Here is a 17,427-nt window from a genome sequence, read left to right on the forward strand (position 1 = left end):
GACTCGACCAGTGTATTATGTTCTTTGGAGCGAGTGTGGATTGTGCCATTGAGAGACCCACTCATAAAAGGATTTGGACAGACCCAAAAAGAAATCAGCATGGCTCTTAGAATGGCTAACCCTGATGCAACCTGATGCAATTTACAGCCACAAAAACAAAATATGTCAACAAAAAAAAATAAATAAATAAAAATCTGTTAAGTGTCAACCAAACCAGAGCAAAAACACTGCGCTGTTATTCCAAAAGCCCCAATCAGAGAAGTCTACTTTAAATAATTTATACAACTCAAATCTATCTAGGACACACGGCACGCATTATTTCAAGTTCTCACAAAAAGTAAGATTAAAAAAGGTGGCGCGACAAACAAAGTGACCAATGGCTTTAGCATCTTCGGTGTAAGAACATTTTTTTTTTGTTTTCTTAAGAGAGGAGACAAATAAAACGAGGATGAGACTGGGTAAATTGACAGGCAGTCAGCAGGGCTCCCTCTATGTGCTAAAGCATTGTTTTCTGCTCAGCTAAGCAGCAGCGAATTGATACGTTCGCAATGAAGTGCAATGACAATTAAATTGTAACTGACCTGCATGTAACCATCATTATGTCTTTTCTCTTTACTGCCATCCCTGTTATTTAATCACACAGCATGCAAGCTTTTTTATTAGGCAGTAACACTGAGGACTACATCCTCCTGCCTATAAACACTCAAACCGAGGAACAATCACTTCACCCACCCGAGAGAAAAGCTCTATCCTGCTTCGCTGAATCGGTGAGGGTGGAGTCTGTGCTGGGATGCTACAAAACAAAACTCGTTCTATACACTCTTGCTACAGTTTAAAAGTTTTGTGAAGATTTTTTAAATGCTTTTAAAAGAAGCAATCTTACATATTTTACGATTCAAAAAAATTTGATTCCTGGGATGGCAAAGCAGAATTAATACCTTCAGTCTTCAATGTCACATCATCCTCTAGAAATCATTCAGTTATGCTGATTTAATGTTGAAAACAGATGTGCTGCTGAAGAATTATTTTATTTTTTATTGTGATAATCAAAACCCACTTTTGATCAATTTAACGTGTCCCTACTTAAAAAAAAAAAAATGAAAAATTTTGCAATCCTGTTCGGTGATGCTAATGGTGCAGAAACTGCACTCTTCACCTTTAACTTCCAGCCAATCAGCTCTATCAGAGGCTGTCACTTTAATAATGGGAAAGTTGTACATTATACAGAGATTACAAATGTGACTGTGGCTTTGAAAATGCTCGTGCCAGGAAATATATATGCTTATTTCGTGGGCACACTATCCATGTAGAATGAGAATGCTTTTGAAATACAATCCTGGTAGATTCGCTCTCTCTGCATTTATTTTACTCCCTGAATTACTCTAACATATAAGCACACAAATACAATCACACGCATACAAACATTACAACCTTTCTAGAATGGCCAGTGCATTTTCATTTGCATAACAATTTCCTCTTGTTTCTCTGGTTAGATGGAATTCACAGCATGGTGTCTGCATAGTGAGCGCCAGGTCATTGCTATGTATATGTGGCAACAACAGAGAGAGAGATATGAAGAGAGAAACACGCCAAAAACTCTGTGATAAAGGTATAATATCAAACACATGCAGCATGGTAAATGGATAATAAAAAATTCCATTACATTCAATCACTAGCAAAGAGTAATAATAATAATAATAATAATAATTAGTAGTAGTACTAGTAGTAGTATTATCGTTGTTGGATAAGCGACATTACACTGAATAAGGTTTCAAAGCTGCAAAAATATAATTACAATGAAATAACAGAATAATAAAATAAATAATATAATATAAATAATAAATCATATAATAACAATTCTCAAAATAAACTGATAAAATAAAATATAAAACACAAGGACCGTCCATATAACCAGGGTGATATTCAGTGCACCCCAAACCTCTCCAACAAATGTGTCATTTTTATTTTCTATATGGAATATTTATGTATATTTATTAAACCATCTTTCTCGGGGGAAACATTGATTGCCCCCCGCAATGAAGGTGATTGCAGGGTTTACCATCTTTGTGGGGTCTCCACAATGCATGCAAAACTTGACGGACACAAACATACACACAAATCCACACGTCCCTGGAGAACGGATTCGACAGGATAGAAAGGAACAGACAAGCTACCTCTGTGTAGTAGGGAAGCGGATCTAGATTTCCTGTGGAAGTGAATTAAAACCAACAGGAGGAGGGTGGCTTTAGGTGGCGACGGCGGACACAGCCTTAGATCCCCCTCCTGAGAATCCCTCTATCTCTCTCTCTCTCCCTCTCTACTCCTTTACATTCTTCATCTCTCTTCTCTACTGGGACATATAAAAAGCACGTAGCCCCCAGTGACACCAAAACACAGAACATTCTCTTTCCTCCTCCTGCTTTCTCTTCTCGCTCTTTCCTGTCTTCCCGTCCTCTGTGGTGCCGTTCAGATACAGGAGCATATCAAGTCCTCAAAGAGAAATCTTGATCAGACTGGGAAATGAGGTGGAATTTAAAGTTGAGAAGGAGCGTTGCTGCTTTATGTCTTGTTGCTTTGAATGCTTTGAGTTTTTGTTAAAGGGTCAAAGTTTGCAAAATAGGTCAATGCAAAGTGTTAAAGAATTCAAGTGGTAAACCCTGATATTACTTAATATGTAGACTATAAAAAGACTCTTCATCAAAACCTCTCAACCTTGCCCTTTTCCAAAAAAATAAAAATAAAAATACACACACACACACACACATGCTTGTCCACCTTGTGGTGAATGATGGTTATAACATCTCTGAGCTTCAAAACAACTCATCACTCACCTCAAAACCCAAAGCAATGAACTCTCCACGACCGCAGCCAGCACCCAACAGTCAGTCCACACACTTTTTTTTTCCAGAATTAAGTAGTAACATGACCTTCTATGACTTGGTTAAACTGATGTCAAAACAGGAAAAAAAGTGAACTCAAAAGCTATTAAGTTTGTATATTTATATAGAAATTGTAGCTTTACACCAACCCTGCCTGGGGTATATACACACACACACACACACACACACACACACACACACATACACACACACACACACACACACACACACACTACAAATTGTATAACAACAATAACAGAGTATGATATCAAATAAAAATATTTGGCTTTTTTTTATCAATTGCGTAAATATATAGAACCAGGACAGATAAAATAATAGTATGTGAGAAAAAATTAGTCAAGGCTAAAAGTTTTCTTCAAAACCAGAAAATGTGTCAATGTGAAATTAAAAAGTTGTTCCATATGAAGCAGGCCTTCACCTATCAGGAGCGTATTATTGAACACGACTGGTTTCCAGAAGTCTGTAAAAAAGGTTAAGTACATAGTATAAGGCTGTTCTTTCAGTGTGAGTAACCTCTACTGTCAAATAGTAATGTGTTGATTAGATTCGTAAAAACATGTATTATATTACACTACATGTCCACTGATCAATATCTCCTCTCAGAACTGTTTTTGTCTCTGTTCAGCACAGAATCTGAAACCTGGAAGATTTAACCTTGTTGAGAAAGTTAAAAGTCATCCACAGTTTATAAAAGTCTCTTAACTTAGTTTTGCAGAAGTAATTATCTATTCACAAAGCAACTTAGGAAAATAAAAGCCTCTGATTGATCCCCTTCACGCATGGCGGCGACAGAACAATGTGCTACTGAGGGTCTACTCACTCCGAGGACCACAGCTGTGTCTGCGCACATCCTAACGGGCTTACACACACACACACACACAACACAAAGGCCCATCATCGGAGGCCACAATAACGCCAAAGACTATAATATCCAATAAAAGCACCTAAAACAAGAGCATGTCGACGAGACCCCTCTTTAAATTCCAGCCCCTCTTTATCTCCCTGTCTCTTAGGAGATGAAATATCCTTGGCGGTTAAAAAACGGAAGGGGAGCCTGTTATGCGTCTATAGATACATATTATGCAGGGAAGAGGCTACCTCCCATGTGTTTTAATTTGACTTTAAAAGCATTCTCCCAGCTGCCAGGGCTTTTAATAGTTATTCACTTACAAATGATTGCAGGTCATTACACAGTCATTGGGAGGGCAGTAATGAGATGGGCTTAATGGCTCTTAGTAGTACATCGGTAGTACATTGCCACAAAGTTCCCGCCAGTAAGTTTTTTTTTTTTTTTTTTGGGATTGTTCCATATGAACCGCATTTGCTTAGACCCCATTTGGTGACACCTTTAATGGCTGAGGTAAGCAATCAAATCATCAAAGGTGGAGGAGTGGCAGAGAGAAGAAATCCTATCATCTTCCTAGACAAATATTGTGTTAATCTTTGGTCATGTTAATTCTGCTCTCAGCCCCTCTTTTCATCATAATTTAACTGTGGCCACTGACAGCAGGCATAATCAGATGTGGATGTAAACGACTTGGTATTTATTAGTGGCCTGTGTGGACGCTCGCCGAGACACAAGTGCCCACCCGTCCTTATCCCTATTGATGTACAACGCTGACAAGTAAATTAAATTTACCTTTGGAAATGGTTCTATTAGTATTTTTATTAGGTTAATTAAGCAAGCTCTGGGGACTCATTGAATGGGCGAGACTGGAGATTAATTCACTGTTCTCCTTGTGCTGGAGGACTGAGGCGGTAATTCCCGTGCAGCCGTCCTCCTCTAGATCTGCTCATCACCACTAAGCCACGCCACTTCATTAACGTGCCATTACCGCATCCTCACCTTGATTCCCTTCAATGGGCTCTCCTAAGATACCAGATAACTTGGTACAAAATGCATGGATCCCAGAAAACAATCATAATAAAGACCAAACGTTCATATATGCCCACTTCCCTACTAAACTGCAAGCCAAAAGTGCGTCAAACGAGGAGCGTGTCTGAATACGACGAAAACACTGCACAGACAATACACACAATACTTCGCTATCCCATTAGGCAATGTGACAGGAATTGTCACATTTGTAAATGGCAGGAAGAGAGAAAATGCAAAAAAATGTATAATAATAATCATGTTATGTGTTAATAAATGTTGTTAATTTATTAATTGTCAATTCATAATACATTAACTTCTAACTTAATTTATATAGTGCTATTATTGTATTACTATTTGTAAAAAAATAAAGATTAATTAATGTTTTAAAAGTATCACTTCATTTAAACGTTAAATATTTCTTTTATGGGAAATTAAATTGTTTAAATATATAAATCCTCACTGTTTTTACCAGATGTCAATAATGGTTAAAAAGTTTGCTAACAATAATGGATTATTTATAACTTGAAATAACGGGAACAATTTAAAAAACAAGTAAACTATAAATAAACCAGTAAATTTAACCATTAAAACTAAAATACTGTTTTATAAGTATTACAAGTATTGATAATAATTATATCTATGTTAAATATCATTGCCATGGGAAATTAACAACTCGTTTTAATATGTAAAATTTCATTGTAAGTTTATCAAAATAAAAAAAGTAAATATTAATATTACCAGCACGCCGATGTTATTTATTCATTATGTATTTGCATGTCTTTAGAGTGCTAGACATGTCTCTCAAGCTCAGAGGAAAAGAAAAAGCATAAATCAATAATCATTGTCACAAAGCACTATATTTTAGGTTGTCCTTTTCATATTAAATGCAATTACTTTTATAATAACAATAAAATATGCATAATTGCATGCAAGTAACCTTAAAATAAATGAAATAACTGTTCTCCATGTAATACATCCATTCACACGTTTCTATTAAAAGCAAAAAACAAAAAAAAAAAGAAAGTTGTGTTGTGAGTGATGACCTCAAAAAGTGTGAGCATGCATGTGTGTTTATCTGAACTAAATTCTCTCAGGTCAAGAGAGCTGCTGACCAGACTGACTCCAGCTGAGCAGGCATTAGCCTGTCCCGCACGTGGCATCGGCCCAGTGGGAGAGCCGATACAGTGCGGGCAGCACAGCACTGGTCTCCCCTGATGAAAGCTGTATTGATTGAGAAAAAGGCCTTTTGATAAAGCAGATTGCTCATCGGAGTGGAACCTCATGCTCCTCAGATATAACGCCTCTCAATCCGCCGGCCGCCAAATCGACCCTGACGCCTGCAGCCGTCACCAAAGCAGGGAAACGTCCTCATCTCTCATCCGCTCTGATCACACTGAAACCCGGGCCCATCGATTGCCAACCACACCTCCTCTGGACTGCGAGAGTAAAGTACACGAAGGTGGTGCTGGCCGAACTGCAAGCCTCCCCGTGGCGTGGTTTGTGCTCTGCCGAGAACATTTTTCATTTAGTTTCCACCAAAAACAAATCAGACCCAACGCCTGTCTGTTTTGGGACTGGAGGAAATCAAATTTGTGCTTGATTTGGACGAAAACAAATCACCTCGAACAGTTTCACTTATACGGTGTAACGGTCAGCTCCACAGATGCGTGCGATTGAAAAGCGTGTTTTTTGGCACGGCGTAGCATGAAGTAGCGATGCCCGTCAATGTTATTCATTCATTGAGAGTAATTACAGCCAGATGAGTGGATAGTAAGGAGTTAAGGACAGTACTACACAATTGTTTTGCCACTACGGTGGGTCTCTTCACGTTTGGGCTAATGAAAGGAGGGGTTGATGGATGCTGTGTGATGGTTATGTATTACATACACTGAGTTTAGCATGAGCTGCATTAGACTCTCTGGTATTGTATTTGTTTGGTTAAATCACCGAACTCTACTCTCTGAAGAGTCTCATTGGAAGTGTTTGGGGAACAGTTAACCCTTTGGGACTCAAGTATCATTTGACTGTTTTTACTGTAATCGGCATGCTACACAACAACACAAGTGCTTTCATCTAGACATGTCTGTGAAGGACTGGAGGAGACTGGTGATGGTTTTGCTTTAATGCTCAATAATTTAATGATAACTTACTGATTTCATAATTCGGATTGTTAGTCACTTTCACACTTGCATCAAAGTTTTAATTTAATTGTAATGTTAATGTGTTTTATCTGGTGGCAATTTAAAGAATCTTGAAGAATATAAAATTTTCAGACTTTAAAACATATTCTATATTTGTACGCATAGATTACAGTCTCCCCTCATAAAAAAATTCATTGAAGCATTATAAAACACTAATTTTATATTAATAATATATAAAAATGTATAGATTTGTACTCAGAAAATTCAACTAAACATCATCTGACAGCCGTTTCATTAGTGCACATAAACACCATATAATGTAAATTATCAGAGTGTTACCTAAGCTGAGAAGTGAAGAATGAAATAAATAAAACTGGACCTTAGCAAGGCCTGGTCTTCTCCCTTCAGCCTCCACCAGATACACAGTACCCTTAATAATTGATTATAATTGATTTTAACCTGGCCCTGACCTGGACAGAAAGGCTGAGCCAATAGCATCTGTACGTCAGAGAAATGGGGAAAACAGGCCAGCACGCATCTTTAAAAGCTCCAGACGTGTAGTACAGATAAAATATTTAGGCTGTAGAATCCTTGACCTCCCTGTGCTAGCCAGTTCCCAACTTGAATTGATTTCTGACAAGACAACTGGGACACAATTACAACAAAATGCACTAAAGCCGTCCAGTTGTGTCTCCAAACGCTACTGCCAGTTTAACCTCTTCAGCGCGACTGGGGTTGAATGAAGGGCCAAGCTCTGGCCGAACGGACATACAGCGTGTCACACCACCTCAGGGAGAGACCAATCAACTGCAAAATCTACACAGCAGCCATAAATGAGGTACCTAAACAGTACCTAACCCTGCAGACAAAGCCCCTTTCCTCTTCTCATGTCATCCAGTAGACAAAACAGCAGTGGTATTCTGACCTCCAGTCTTCTGTTGTTCCTACTCTAGGTACCAGGGATGAAATGTATCTCTCTGGGTAAAGGTTTTCTAGCACAGAGAAAGAGAAAGTTGCAGAAATAGGATGTGATGCCCTTTTCCCACAACATGAAATATCCATGCTTTGGAGTATTATAAAGAACAAGCATAGCGGGTACACTGAGCTCCATCCTGATTGTTGGGAATAAGGTCAGCAAGAGATTCCAGAGGACAACCTTCACATGGATGCAACACGGGAATCTGCACACGAATAAACCATGCCTTTGTGCAAGTGGATCTACTGTGGTTCCAAAGTACTTGAACATGGATCCCAAAGACACTGGGAAAAATATAGTAACAGATTTGTGTATAGCAACATCTCTGAAGGATTTCATTTCTATACACATTAGTTGAACTGACATTTGTATGCATGATTTTTTTTGGCTTTTTTAAATGATATAACAAAAATTCAAAAATCTATAACGACTGACTGCAGTCATATGCAGCATCTCATACATGCACTTAAAAATACATTCAGTGATTACCTACCTTTTAACTTGCTTTAACTTGTTTACTTTTTCCATGTACTGTAACTGGTGTACAGGCATATCAAAAAATGGAATGCCTGAATTTTACCCACCATGCAGACAAACACTGGAATCACAGTGTAGACATTTTTGTTTTTAATTCTCTCGGCAAAGCATGCGGGTGTCAGTTAGGACATAAGCACTGAATGTTCTCTCCTGATGCACCAAATAACTTTAATAGCATGTTAATCCTGCGGCGGGCCAGGCTTGGGGTTGTCCAGGTTTGATGAGGTTGCTCGGGTTTAACCAAGTTCATTATGGCCATTTGACTCATGAGCTTGTGTGGCCACCGTAAGCTCACACGCACGCAGACACTATTTGTTTATCGACCAGAGAACGTGGACGCCCCCTCTTTAGGGAAATCAAGTCTATTTAAATTGGATCAAACCACATCTCTCCCACTATTCAAAACCACAATCACATACTCTACACAAATGAATACACTTTTTTCGAAAATACTGCTGAAATAGAATGGCACTCTTTGTATTACTGTCTTTTTGAATACACTATGAAAAGTGTATGAAAAAACAATAGTATTAGTAAAAAGTAAAGAAACATTTTAAAAATCTAGCTGAACAGTTTGCATTCAAGAAAATAGCCGACACTAAAAAATAAATTTGGTACAACATTAAGTAAAAATCAAACGTTAAATACTGTATGTGTATATATGTATCTAAAATAAACAAAACAATAGAAAAAAAAGTTAATTCTTGAATATAAAAGACACCCTGTACATAAATACAAGATGTAAAATCTCTACACAAATATACCTCAACTTTAAAAGTACCTAAATGAAGCTAAAAAAGTCAAACCTTAAATAACAATTTGGGAATTTTTAACCATCTTTAATAGATTTCACAAAAATGTTTTCATCATACATGAATTTAAAGCATATTTTTCAAGGTAAAAAGTGTTAAAATGTATCTGCATGTATGAATTTCTTTTAATGCATTTTTAAATAAATGAACAGAAAGGACAAAAATGTCACGTCATTGACCTGTATACCAGGTAGCAGTGCCATCCAAAACAGAAAAAGCTTCATTATTCTACAAACCCAGAAAGACAGAACAAGCAGTAAAACTGTTCAGCGGTTGTGTGTGCGTAAGTGTGTGTGTGTATGGATGTCATACGGTAAGCCAGCCAGAGCAAAACTAGGCCATTAATCATACGCCTGCGATGGAAGCGGTGTGTGTGGCGAGGCGGGGTCAAACTGGGGCTATTAAAGGAAGGCACGGGACCGGGGCCTCTGTTGTGCTAACCCCGAGATCCCTGCGGGCCCTGGCTGGGCCGGAGCCCCAGCTGTCCCCCCTCTGCCTGACACCCAGCTGGCTGGAGCGGGAATCGGGCAGAGTCCAAGCTGCCGCCCAACCCTTCCCTCGTGGGTAAGAAAGGGGGGCTTTCGGGATGGTTAAGAGAAGAGCAGCTCTCCAGCGAACAAACATCCTGTGGCTAAAACCGAGCGCAATAACATCGATGGACTTGTGACGTACTCCAACGGCTCTTATTAAAAGGGATCTCTCAGCCTGACTTTGTGGAAACATTTTTAGCCATACGCACCAGCCAGCGGACTCGTATTACGCACACGCCTGCGCACGACTCCAGACCGCAAGCCATCATCTTCGCTGGCAAAGTCACAAATCGTGCTTTCATGCTGTGTTTTACTGTTTTAACATTTTACAGCTGGTCAACTCCATTCATCTGGACTGCAATTTACAGCGTGTCATCATATTACATATGACCACATGAACGCTATTGGCTAGCCGGTAATTACAATGCGATTTATATGAGCGCAGTCATCAGTATGCTGCTGGTTAGGACACAATGTGATTCTCAACGGTCAGCGTCATTACTCAGACCCAACAGAGCTGTTTTTTCTTCTTTTTTTTTTTTTCTTTTTGTGTAAATACCTACCGATCTCGCTCCGTCTGCTCTCCCTGCAAGAGCTCCCTCAACTAATCTCAAAGACTTCGACGTAGTTCAATTAAATTCAAAGTTGGCATGCATTGCAAGCATCAGTGCTATCAGTGATTCAGTTCTCTTTATAGCCAATCTATTTTTTAATAACGGTTCTGATGAAAACATTACAGTATTGATCTTTATTTATTGATCTAGCAGAGAGCATAGTTAAGGCTGACACAAATCAATCAAAATAAATTTAAAATGACGATAGAGTACAGCAGGACTTGAGGTTGAGCTCGGAGCTTAATTAGTGAAATGCTGAGAGAGAACCCAAAGCAATATCAGACAGTAATACAGTGGCTCAGCTGTGTTTGTGCGGGCCAGATTACGCATTTGTATTGTATTAAAGCTAGAAATCGCCAGCCAAGGTTAATGAAAGGGCAACTTACTTTAGGCCACAATAATCCCCCAGAAAACCTCTCTGCACAACAAACTGATGCATCCTATAAAGCGTGCGCTCAAAGGCTCAGACTGCACATTGGCCTGTGGCATGGGCAGCTAGCTTTTAGGAGAAATAAAAAGAAAGAGTGAAAGAAAGAGAGAGCATACTGTCCGGCTGAAGTGTTATTTTAATCGGAGAAATGTAACCCGTGCCTGACACAGGACTAGGCATGTCTAGCTTTAAATCAAGTTAGAGAGCAAAGGTCCCAAGAATACACACACAGAACAATACAAACATCCACACACACACACACACATACACACCGAGAAACATTAACTGGATTTTCTCTTGACTTTAGTGCGATTCTAGACTTGTGTTCTGAAAGTGACCACCAGAACACATTACCGAACACCCTGAACAGATTAATTTAAGAAGAAAATCCTTGCTTTACAAGATTTGAAAGAACTATAATTAATAGTGACCACATCTGCTGAACTCTAAAAATGACCAAAAAATTAAAGCGACAAAAGTAGTTTCAAATATTCTGTAGCCGAATGGCATAAAAATAGTTGCTAATGTAAAAAAACTAAAAAACTATAATAAAAACCAAAAACTAAATACAAATAAATTTAAAAAATGATTATTTTAGTAATTGCACTGATTCTTTCAAGAGTCAAACGGATTCTTTCAAGAACCAAACACATGGTGGTTCAATAATCTGGTTGCAGCGATTCTTGAGTAATAACTCACCAGTAGGAAAGACTATAATTGAATAACAACTTAACTTTCAGGTGTGTTCTTTACGTAAAGCTATAATTTCAGAAGACCGCAGGTCTTGAAGTCTGTGTTGTTCTCCAAGATAGCTTTGTCAGAAAAACAGACCTAGACTTCTTTTCTTAATAAAAATATTTGGAGTCATATTACGAGATTAAAAGCAATTAATTGTGTCACCATGATCATTCTTCATATACATTTTTTTGGTTGTTTTTATTCTACAGAAGAAAGTCATATAGGTTTGGTACAACATGCTGGGAAACTACTCACTCTAAAAACACATGCAATAAACACTAGAACTAGACTGATCTCTCTCTAGTATGATGGGAGTGATAACACGAGATACATTTTAAACTCACAGAAATATTAATGAGTTTACAAGGACCTTCCCATTATAATTATGTAGAGCAACTGTGGCATCTTAGTGGGCCAGCGCTCCCTGTGGGATACATAAATGTATCAGGCTAGCAAAACTCACCTACTTTTAACAAAACAGTTTACATGCAGATACAAATAACTCCAAGCATCCTTCATTACTATCAGCCGATGAATGGCTATGCCATCTGCAGCTTAACGACTCAAATAACTTCTTCAACCCAACGCTGACAGTTATTGTTCAAAGCACTGTCCATAACCTTTACAAAGGACACATTTTCAGGACATTCTCACATTACTTTCTCTCTAACGCAACTCCAAAAGCATTTTCTGAGGAATTTGCTAGAGAAGAGACACACATTAACTTGGACTTTTTTTTTTAAGTGAAATATTTCTTTGCTGAATTACTGCTATGAAAACCATGGCCAATCACTGGCACACAAGAGTGTGAAGACCGGAACGTCACCATAACCATGTTTGACAACTCCTGACTCTCAACTCATTGGACGAGCTGAACCTCAAATCCACGTAGAACTTGTGAGCTGTCTGGTGAGCAGCAGATAAGCATGTAAGAGAGACAGCAGATCTGTCTGTACCCAACCTGTCTGCTGCTCTGGAAGAGTAATTACAGGAAGGCCTGTGGTAATTAGCCCACCTCTCACTGTGTTTGTCTGTTTTTAAGGCTGACAAAAAGAAAGAAAGAAAAAAAAAACCTGGAAGCTGACAAAGCCGCAGCCCAGGTTTACCATATGGGAGCGGATGGATAGTGTCGAACAGCATGTTGGGTTACGTGGAACTGAGTCAAACGCGTAAGCTTAGCTACAGGGATCTCAAATCTGAAGACGCCCCTCCTGATACCACCAGTCTAACAGACAAGACAGCCACAATCTGCATCCCTCGCCGTTTGTTGTCAAGGATGTTTTAAGCAGATCTCTCTAGGCAGAGCGCAATGATGAGGATAAGGGCTAATGTGAGAGACTTTGGGGCCAGTTGACAGAACTGTCTCTTGCCAGTGCTTACGTTCCAACAATTATATATTTGCAGATCATGCACATGAGTTTACGTCTTCAATTCAAGTAAAAGTTTAGCTGTCAGAGTTACGGTACTGTAATACTGTATTTTACTTAAGCATTTACTTAAGTTGTTTTTGTTAATTGATAATAATTTTGTAATAAGCAACATATTACTATGTGTCAAGACAGATAGACAGATAGATATATATAGATAGATAGATAGATAGATAGATAGATAGATAGATACAAATTTTACTGACAGATGCCGATAATCTCAAAAAAACGCCAAATGTTGTTTTGAAAATCAGCCTGTCTGATGTATCAGTCGATCACTAAAAACAATGCTTATTGTTTAAGTCCTGCTATGCAAGATGCGTGTTCGCTTCTTTTGTCCTTGCATCATAAAAGCTGTCGAAATAACCAAGAAAACTTTGATGGCTAGTTTGGGAGTAGCTCTTCATAAATAGCTTGTGGACAGTTAGAGAAAGAAGAACGGCCCGTCACCATCACAAGAGGTGTCTGCTGAACTCTTAAACGTACTGACTCAGAGGAAGATAATAATAAACTCACAAGGCTTATTTCCAACAACAAAAGAACTCCTCCGTCGAAATGAAAGACTATGACAAATCGTTGTTCTAATGTTTCCTGTGTGGGTGTGCCGTATGTGAATGCGTCTGTGTGTGTGTCCCTGTTGGCCAAGCAGCAGGGTGACTACTCCCCCTGTCTTCCCACCATCTGCCCAAGAGAGAGCTCCTCCAGCACCCCTTCCACGATCAGCACTTTTCCAGGCTGAAGCCAAGAGAACGAGACATCCAGCTAACTCTGCAGGTCCAAGCCATTGCTCACCTGCGTCAACGAGAGCACAACTCTTACTGATAAGCAGTTAATCAAAGGAAATAAAGTTAGGAAACTAACTATTCAAGACTTCTAAAAGTCTCAAGTGTGGGCAAAAGTAGTGTACATTAAAAATAAAATTGTTTAAATTAAAATGTAAAAGTTGAAATAAAATGAAAAGTGTAATAGAAATGTTTATTTTATACATATATATATATATATATATATATATATATATATATATATATATATATATATAATACAATAAAACAATAAATAAATAAAAGGACAATCTTAAACCAAATGAACCAAGTCATGTGTACAGTGACCCTGTGGTGAACAACACAATGAAATCTCCACAATACAAGACAACACGCTGGATAAATTGTGTCGTGCCTTGTTTTCTTTGTGTTGCGCTAATTTCATTGTGTTAAGGCTTGTTTCCATTGCTTTACACTAATTTCACTGTGTCGCACAAATTATGCTGTTGCACCTTTGTTTCCATTATGCTATAGCTCGTTTCATTTGTGTTGCAGATGGTTGCATTGTGTCATGCTAATTTCGTTGTGTTGTGGTTTGTTTCTGTTGTGTTGTGGCTTGTTTCCATAGTTTTGTGCTAATATCGCCTTGTGTCCATTTTGTTGCATAATTATTTTGTTGAATAATTATTTGAAACATAAATTGTTTCTTTATGTTGCAGCTTGTTTCCTTTGTGTTGCGCTAACTTTGTTGGGTCGCGGCTTGTTTCCTTTGTGTCTTGCGCTAATTTCACTGTGTTGTGGCTTGTTTCCTTGTTGCGTAGACGTCATTGTGCTGTGCACTTCTGGGCTGCTAGTGTTACTTTTAGCAACAACCACAAACGATAGATAATGTGAACATGCCATTCATACCCTAAATGCAAATAATATCGCTTGTAAACTGGATCGACATTTACATTAAAACCAAATATGTGCACTCTAAAATCCAGACTTAAAATTAACTCTGAAATCCTAAATATCAACCTAATAATCTGCCTGGTCGATACCCCTAGGAAAGGGCTCACAAAAGCAAACACCATTTGTCCTCATGCTTCTTTTAGCCAATCATGGCGTTCGTTCTTGCTCAAGTTTAGACTCGAAACCCCCATTTTCCCTTCACACACATTCAAGGATGGTCAAACTCCCATTGAGCCAAGCAAGCCTAATATAAGCCATTTAGATGTTTGGAAAGGCTTACCCTTTTCAGCGCTCAAAGCTCCATTAGATAAAGAGGAGCAGGGCAGGCTAATTAGAGTCTGACCGTTTGGCCATTCTAGAGCAAAGATTCATTTGCACTGGTCTTACAATCGGCCTCTCTCTTTTTCTCTCTCCACCTAATAGAAAAATAAGCTACTTCACTCTGCATCGCTGGCAGTGACACCTGCGATGGAGGGGGTAATGGTGTTTAATGGCCTTTTAAATTTTTATTCAGTCTGAGAATCATAAAAGAGGAACCAGGCAGCCACTGGATCTCTTAATAATCCAAATGCTATGGCAACCAAAAGCAAGCTCAGCCGTCTGACTTTAGGTAGCTCGCCGAATCCACACCTGCTCTCGGTTCTTATGTTGGAAGAAATGTAGAGATATCGAGAAAAAGGCACGTTTCGAAATTTCTGCAAGGTCACCAGTGGTGTTTTGGTGATCCTAATAATAGACGTTTTAAAGTTTAAGTGCTGCCCGGGGGTCTTGTGCGTGTTCATTAGGAATCACGGCCTGCTTGGCCAACGCAGAAAGGAATAGACATTAATAAGGCAGTAGGGAAAAAAGGAAAGGACAAAGAGGGAGGAAAATGGAGGAAGTGTGTTTATGTTTTGGAAGGCTGCAACTGTGTGTTTGCACTCCCTGGTGGGGGAGACACAAATCCAGATCTGATATGAGAGTTGTGGCTTTTACACATCTGAGACCTGCTGTATCACCAGACCCTATCTTTTATTTATTTACAGCAGTGTGGAGAGAGAGGGAGAGAGAGAGAGAGAGAGAGAGAGAGAGAGAGAGAGAGAGAGAAAGAGATTCTCACACTTGAAAGAATTTGACAAATCACACTCGTCCTAGACAGGATTGTACATAAATAACGAACACAGCAGACACAAATACACACCTGGGAGATTTGATATGGATATCGACATATTTTGTTCTTGTTTGTCCATTACATCAGTGAGTCCCAATCAGAGGTAGGTTTCACGGGGTACTTGGAAGAAAACCTACGAATAAAAAAAATTATAATTGTATGTATACTAAACAATTTGTTATTTCAATAAATGAACTAATTCAAAATATTTTCAGTTTCAGTTTTAATGAAAATGATGCAAAAATAATGTGCACTATAATGCATTCAATACAAGTTTATTTACATTTAAATTATGTGGATGGCATGGCACTCCTAGAAGATTGCCCAGATTTTCAAGATTCAGATCACAGTCACCATACATCACAACTAAGTTGTTATTTCAAATACCACTGCGAATATCAAACATATTTAATGTTCTTAAAACACATCTTTTAAGCTTACAGAGGCCACATTTATGTGATTACAAATACAGTAAAAACTGTAATCTTGTAAATATTATAATTTCAAATAACTATTTTAATATATTTTAAAATGTAATGCAGTCCAACACAGTGCAGCTCCCTCTGTTTAACACATCTGACCATGTTTAAACACATTCATTAATTTCAGACATTCTCATCCGAAATCAGTGCAGAAAATATGCAAAAAGGCCCTTGACGGGTCTATTAATCAAAAAAGACACTGCATTAGAAGCCTTGTCTTCAGCGAAGATTCAAAACTTTTTACAAATCTGCTCTTGCTGTGAACGGTGGGATTTACAGTAGTTGTGATTACATGAAGCAAGGCAAACTTGATGAAACAAATGGGATTTTTGAAACCGTCAGCAGTCCAGGTCCAGCAGTCAATCTCAGGAGTGGTCTCCTGTCCGGCGTCAGCTGAGTGAACGCAGTGCTGTGTCGTTTAAATGTCAGTGACAGACATCAAACCCAATTCTTTCTCAAACTCCATCTGCTTCATACAGATGTCTCAATCAAGCCAGCAGCTGCGTGGTGTCTTACTGTCAGAGAAGGCCAGGGCTACACTTATACACGCTTCTGTTTAGACACAGAAAGCATACCTGCCATACGCCACATGCTACCTGACCTGCCCGTCTGCTGCCTGTCATTCAGCCCTCGCACGGACCCTCAACACGCTAAAGTGAGCCACACAGGCGCATACCCAGCAAACTCCTCCTCTAACACTAGTAATGCCTTCTGTCACTGCAAAATTGCTTCAACTGTTTAGAGAAAAAGCCAGAGGCAAAGACATTTTAGTGTTATCAATTAAACAAATGTACCATCAGAGAGAAAATAATGGTTTGTTGTGACATATTGCAGATGGTGTTGTGCTATGTGCTTATCACGAAACAGGTGATCACTTCTATGGTTTAAGTTATGTTTAAACAAGAACCTTTGTGGCAAAACCGTAAAATATCCTGATATGACTTTCTACAAACACGTCCTAAATGGATATTTTTGTCTACTTTGTACATAAGAGAATGGAAAAAGAGAAAAGAATACAGATGAGAGCAAAATAATGCGGCACTCTCTGTAAGATTGCACGCCACACCATACAATGTATTGTGTAAAACAAAAATGTGTG

General features: G+C 38.7%; 1 long non-coding RNA gene across 10 annotated transcripts in view; it reads right to left on the minus strand.

Annotated features, from left to right (window-relative positions):
• Positions 1-17,427, minus strand: part of LOC122356802 — a 351,371-nt gene that overhangs the window by 260,599 nt on the left and 73,345 nt on the right. For all 10 annotated transcript variants that reach the window (XR_006252386.1, XR_006252383.1, XR_006252388.1 and 7 more), the window contains exon 3: positions 15,877-15,979. This is a non-coding gene — a long non-coding RNA (uncharacterized LOC122356802). The remainder of the gene's footprint in view (positions 1-15,876; positions 15,980-17,427) is intronic.

Source organism: Puntigrus tetrazona, chromosome 13, assembly GCF_018831695.1.
Source record: "Puntigrus tetrazona isolate hp1 chromosome 13, ASM1883169v1, whole genome shotgun sequence".
NCBI lineage: Eukaryota > Metazoa > Chordata > Actinopteri > Cypriniformes > Cyprinidae > Puntigrus > Puntigrus tetrazona.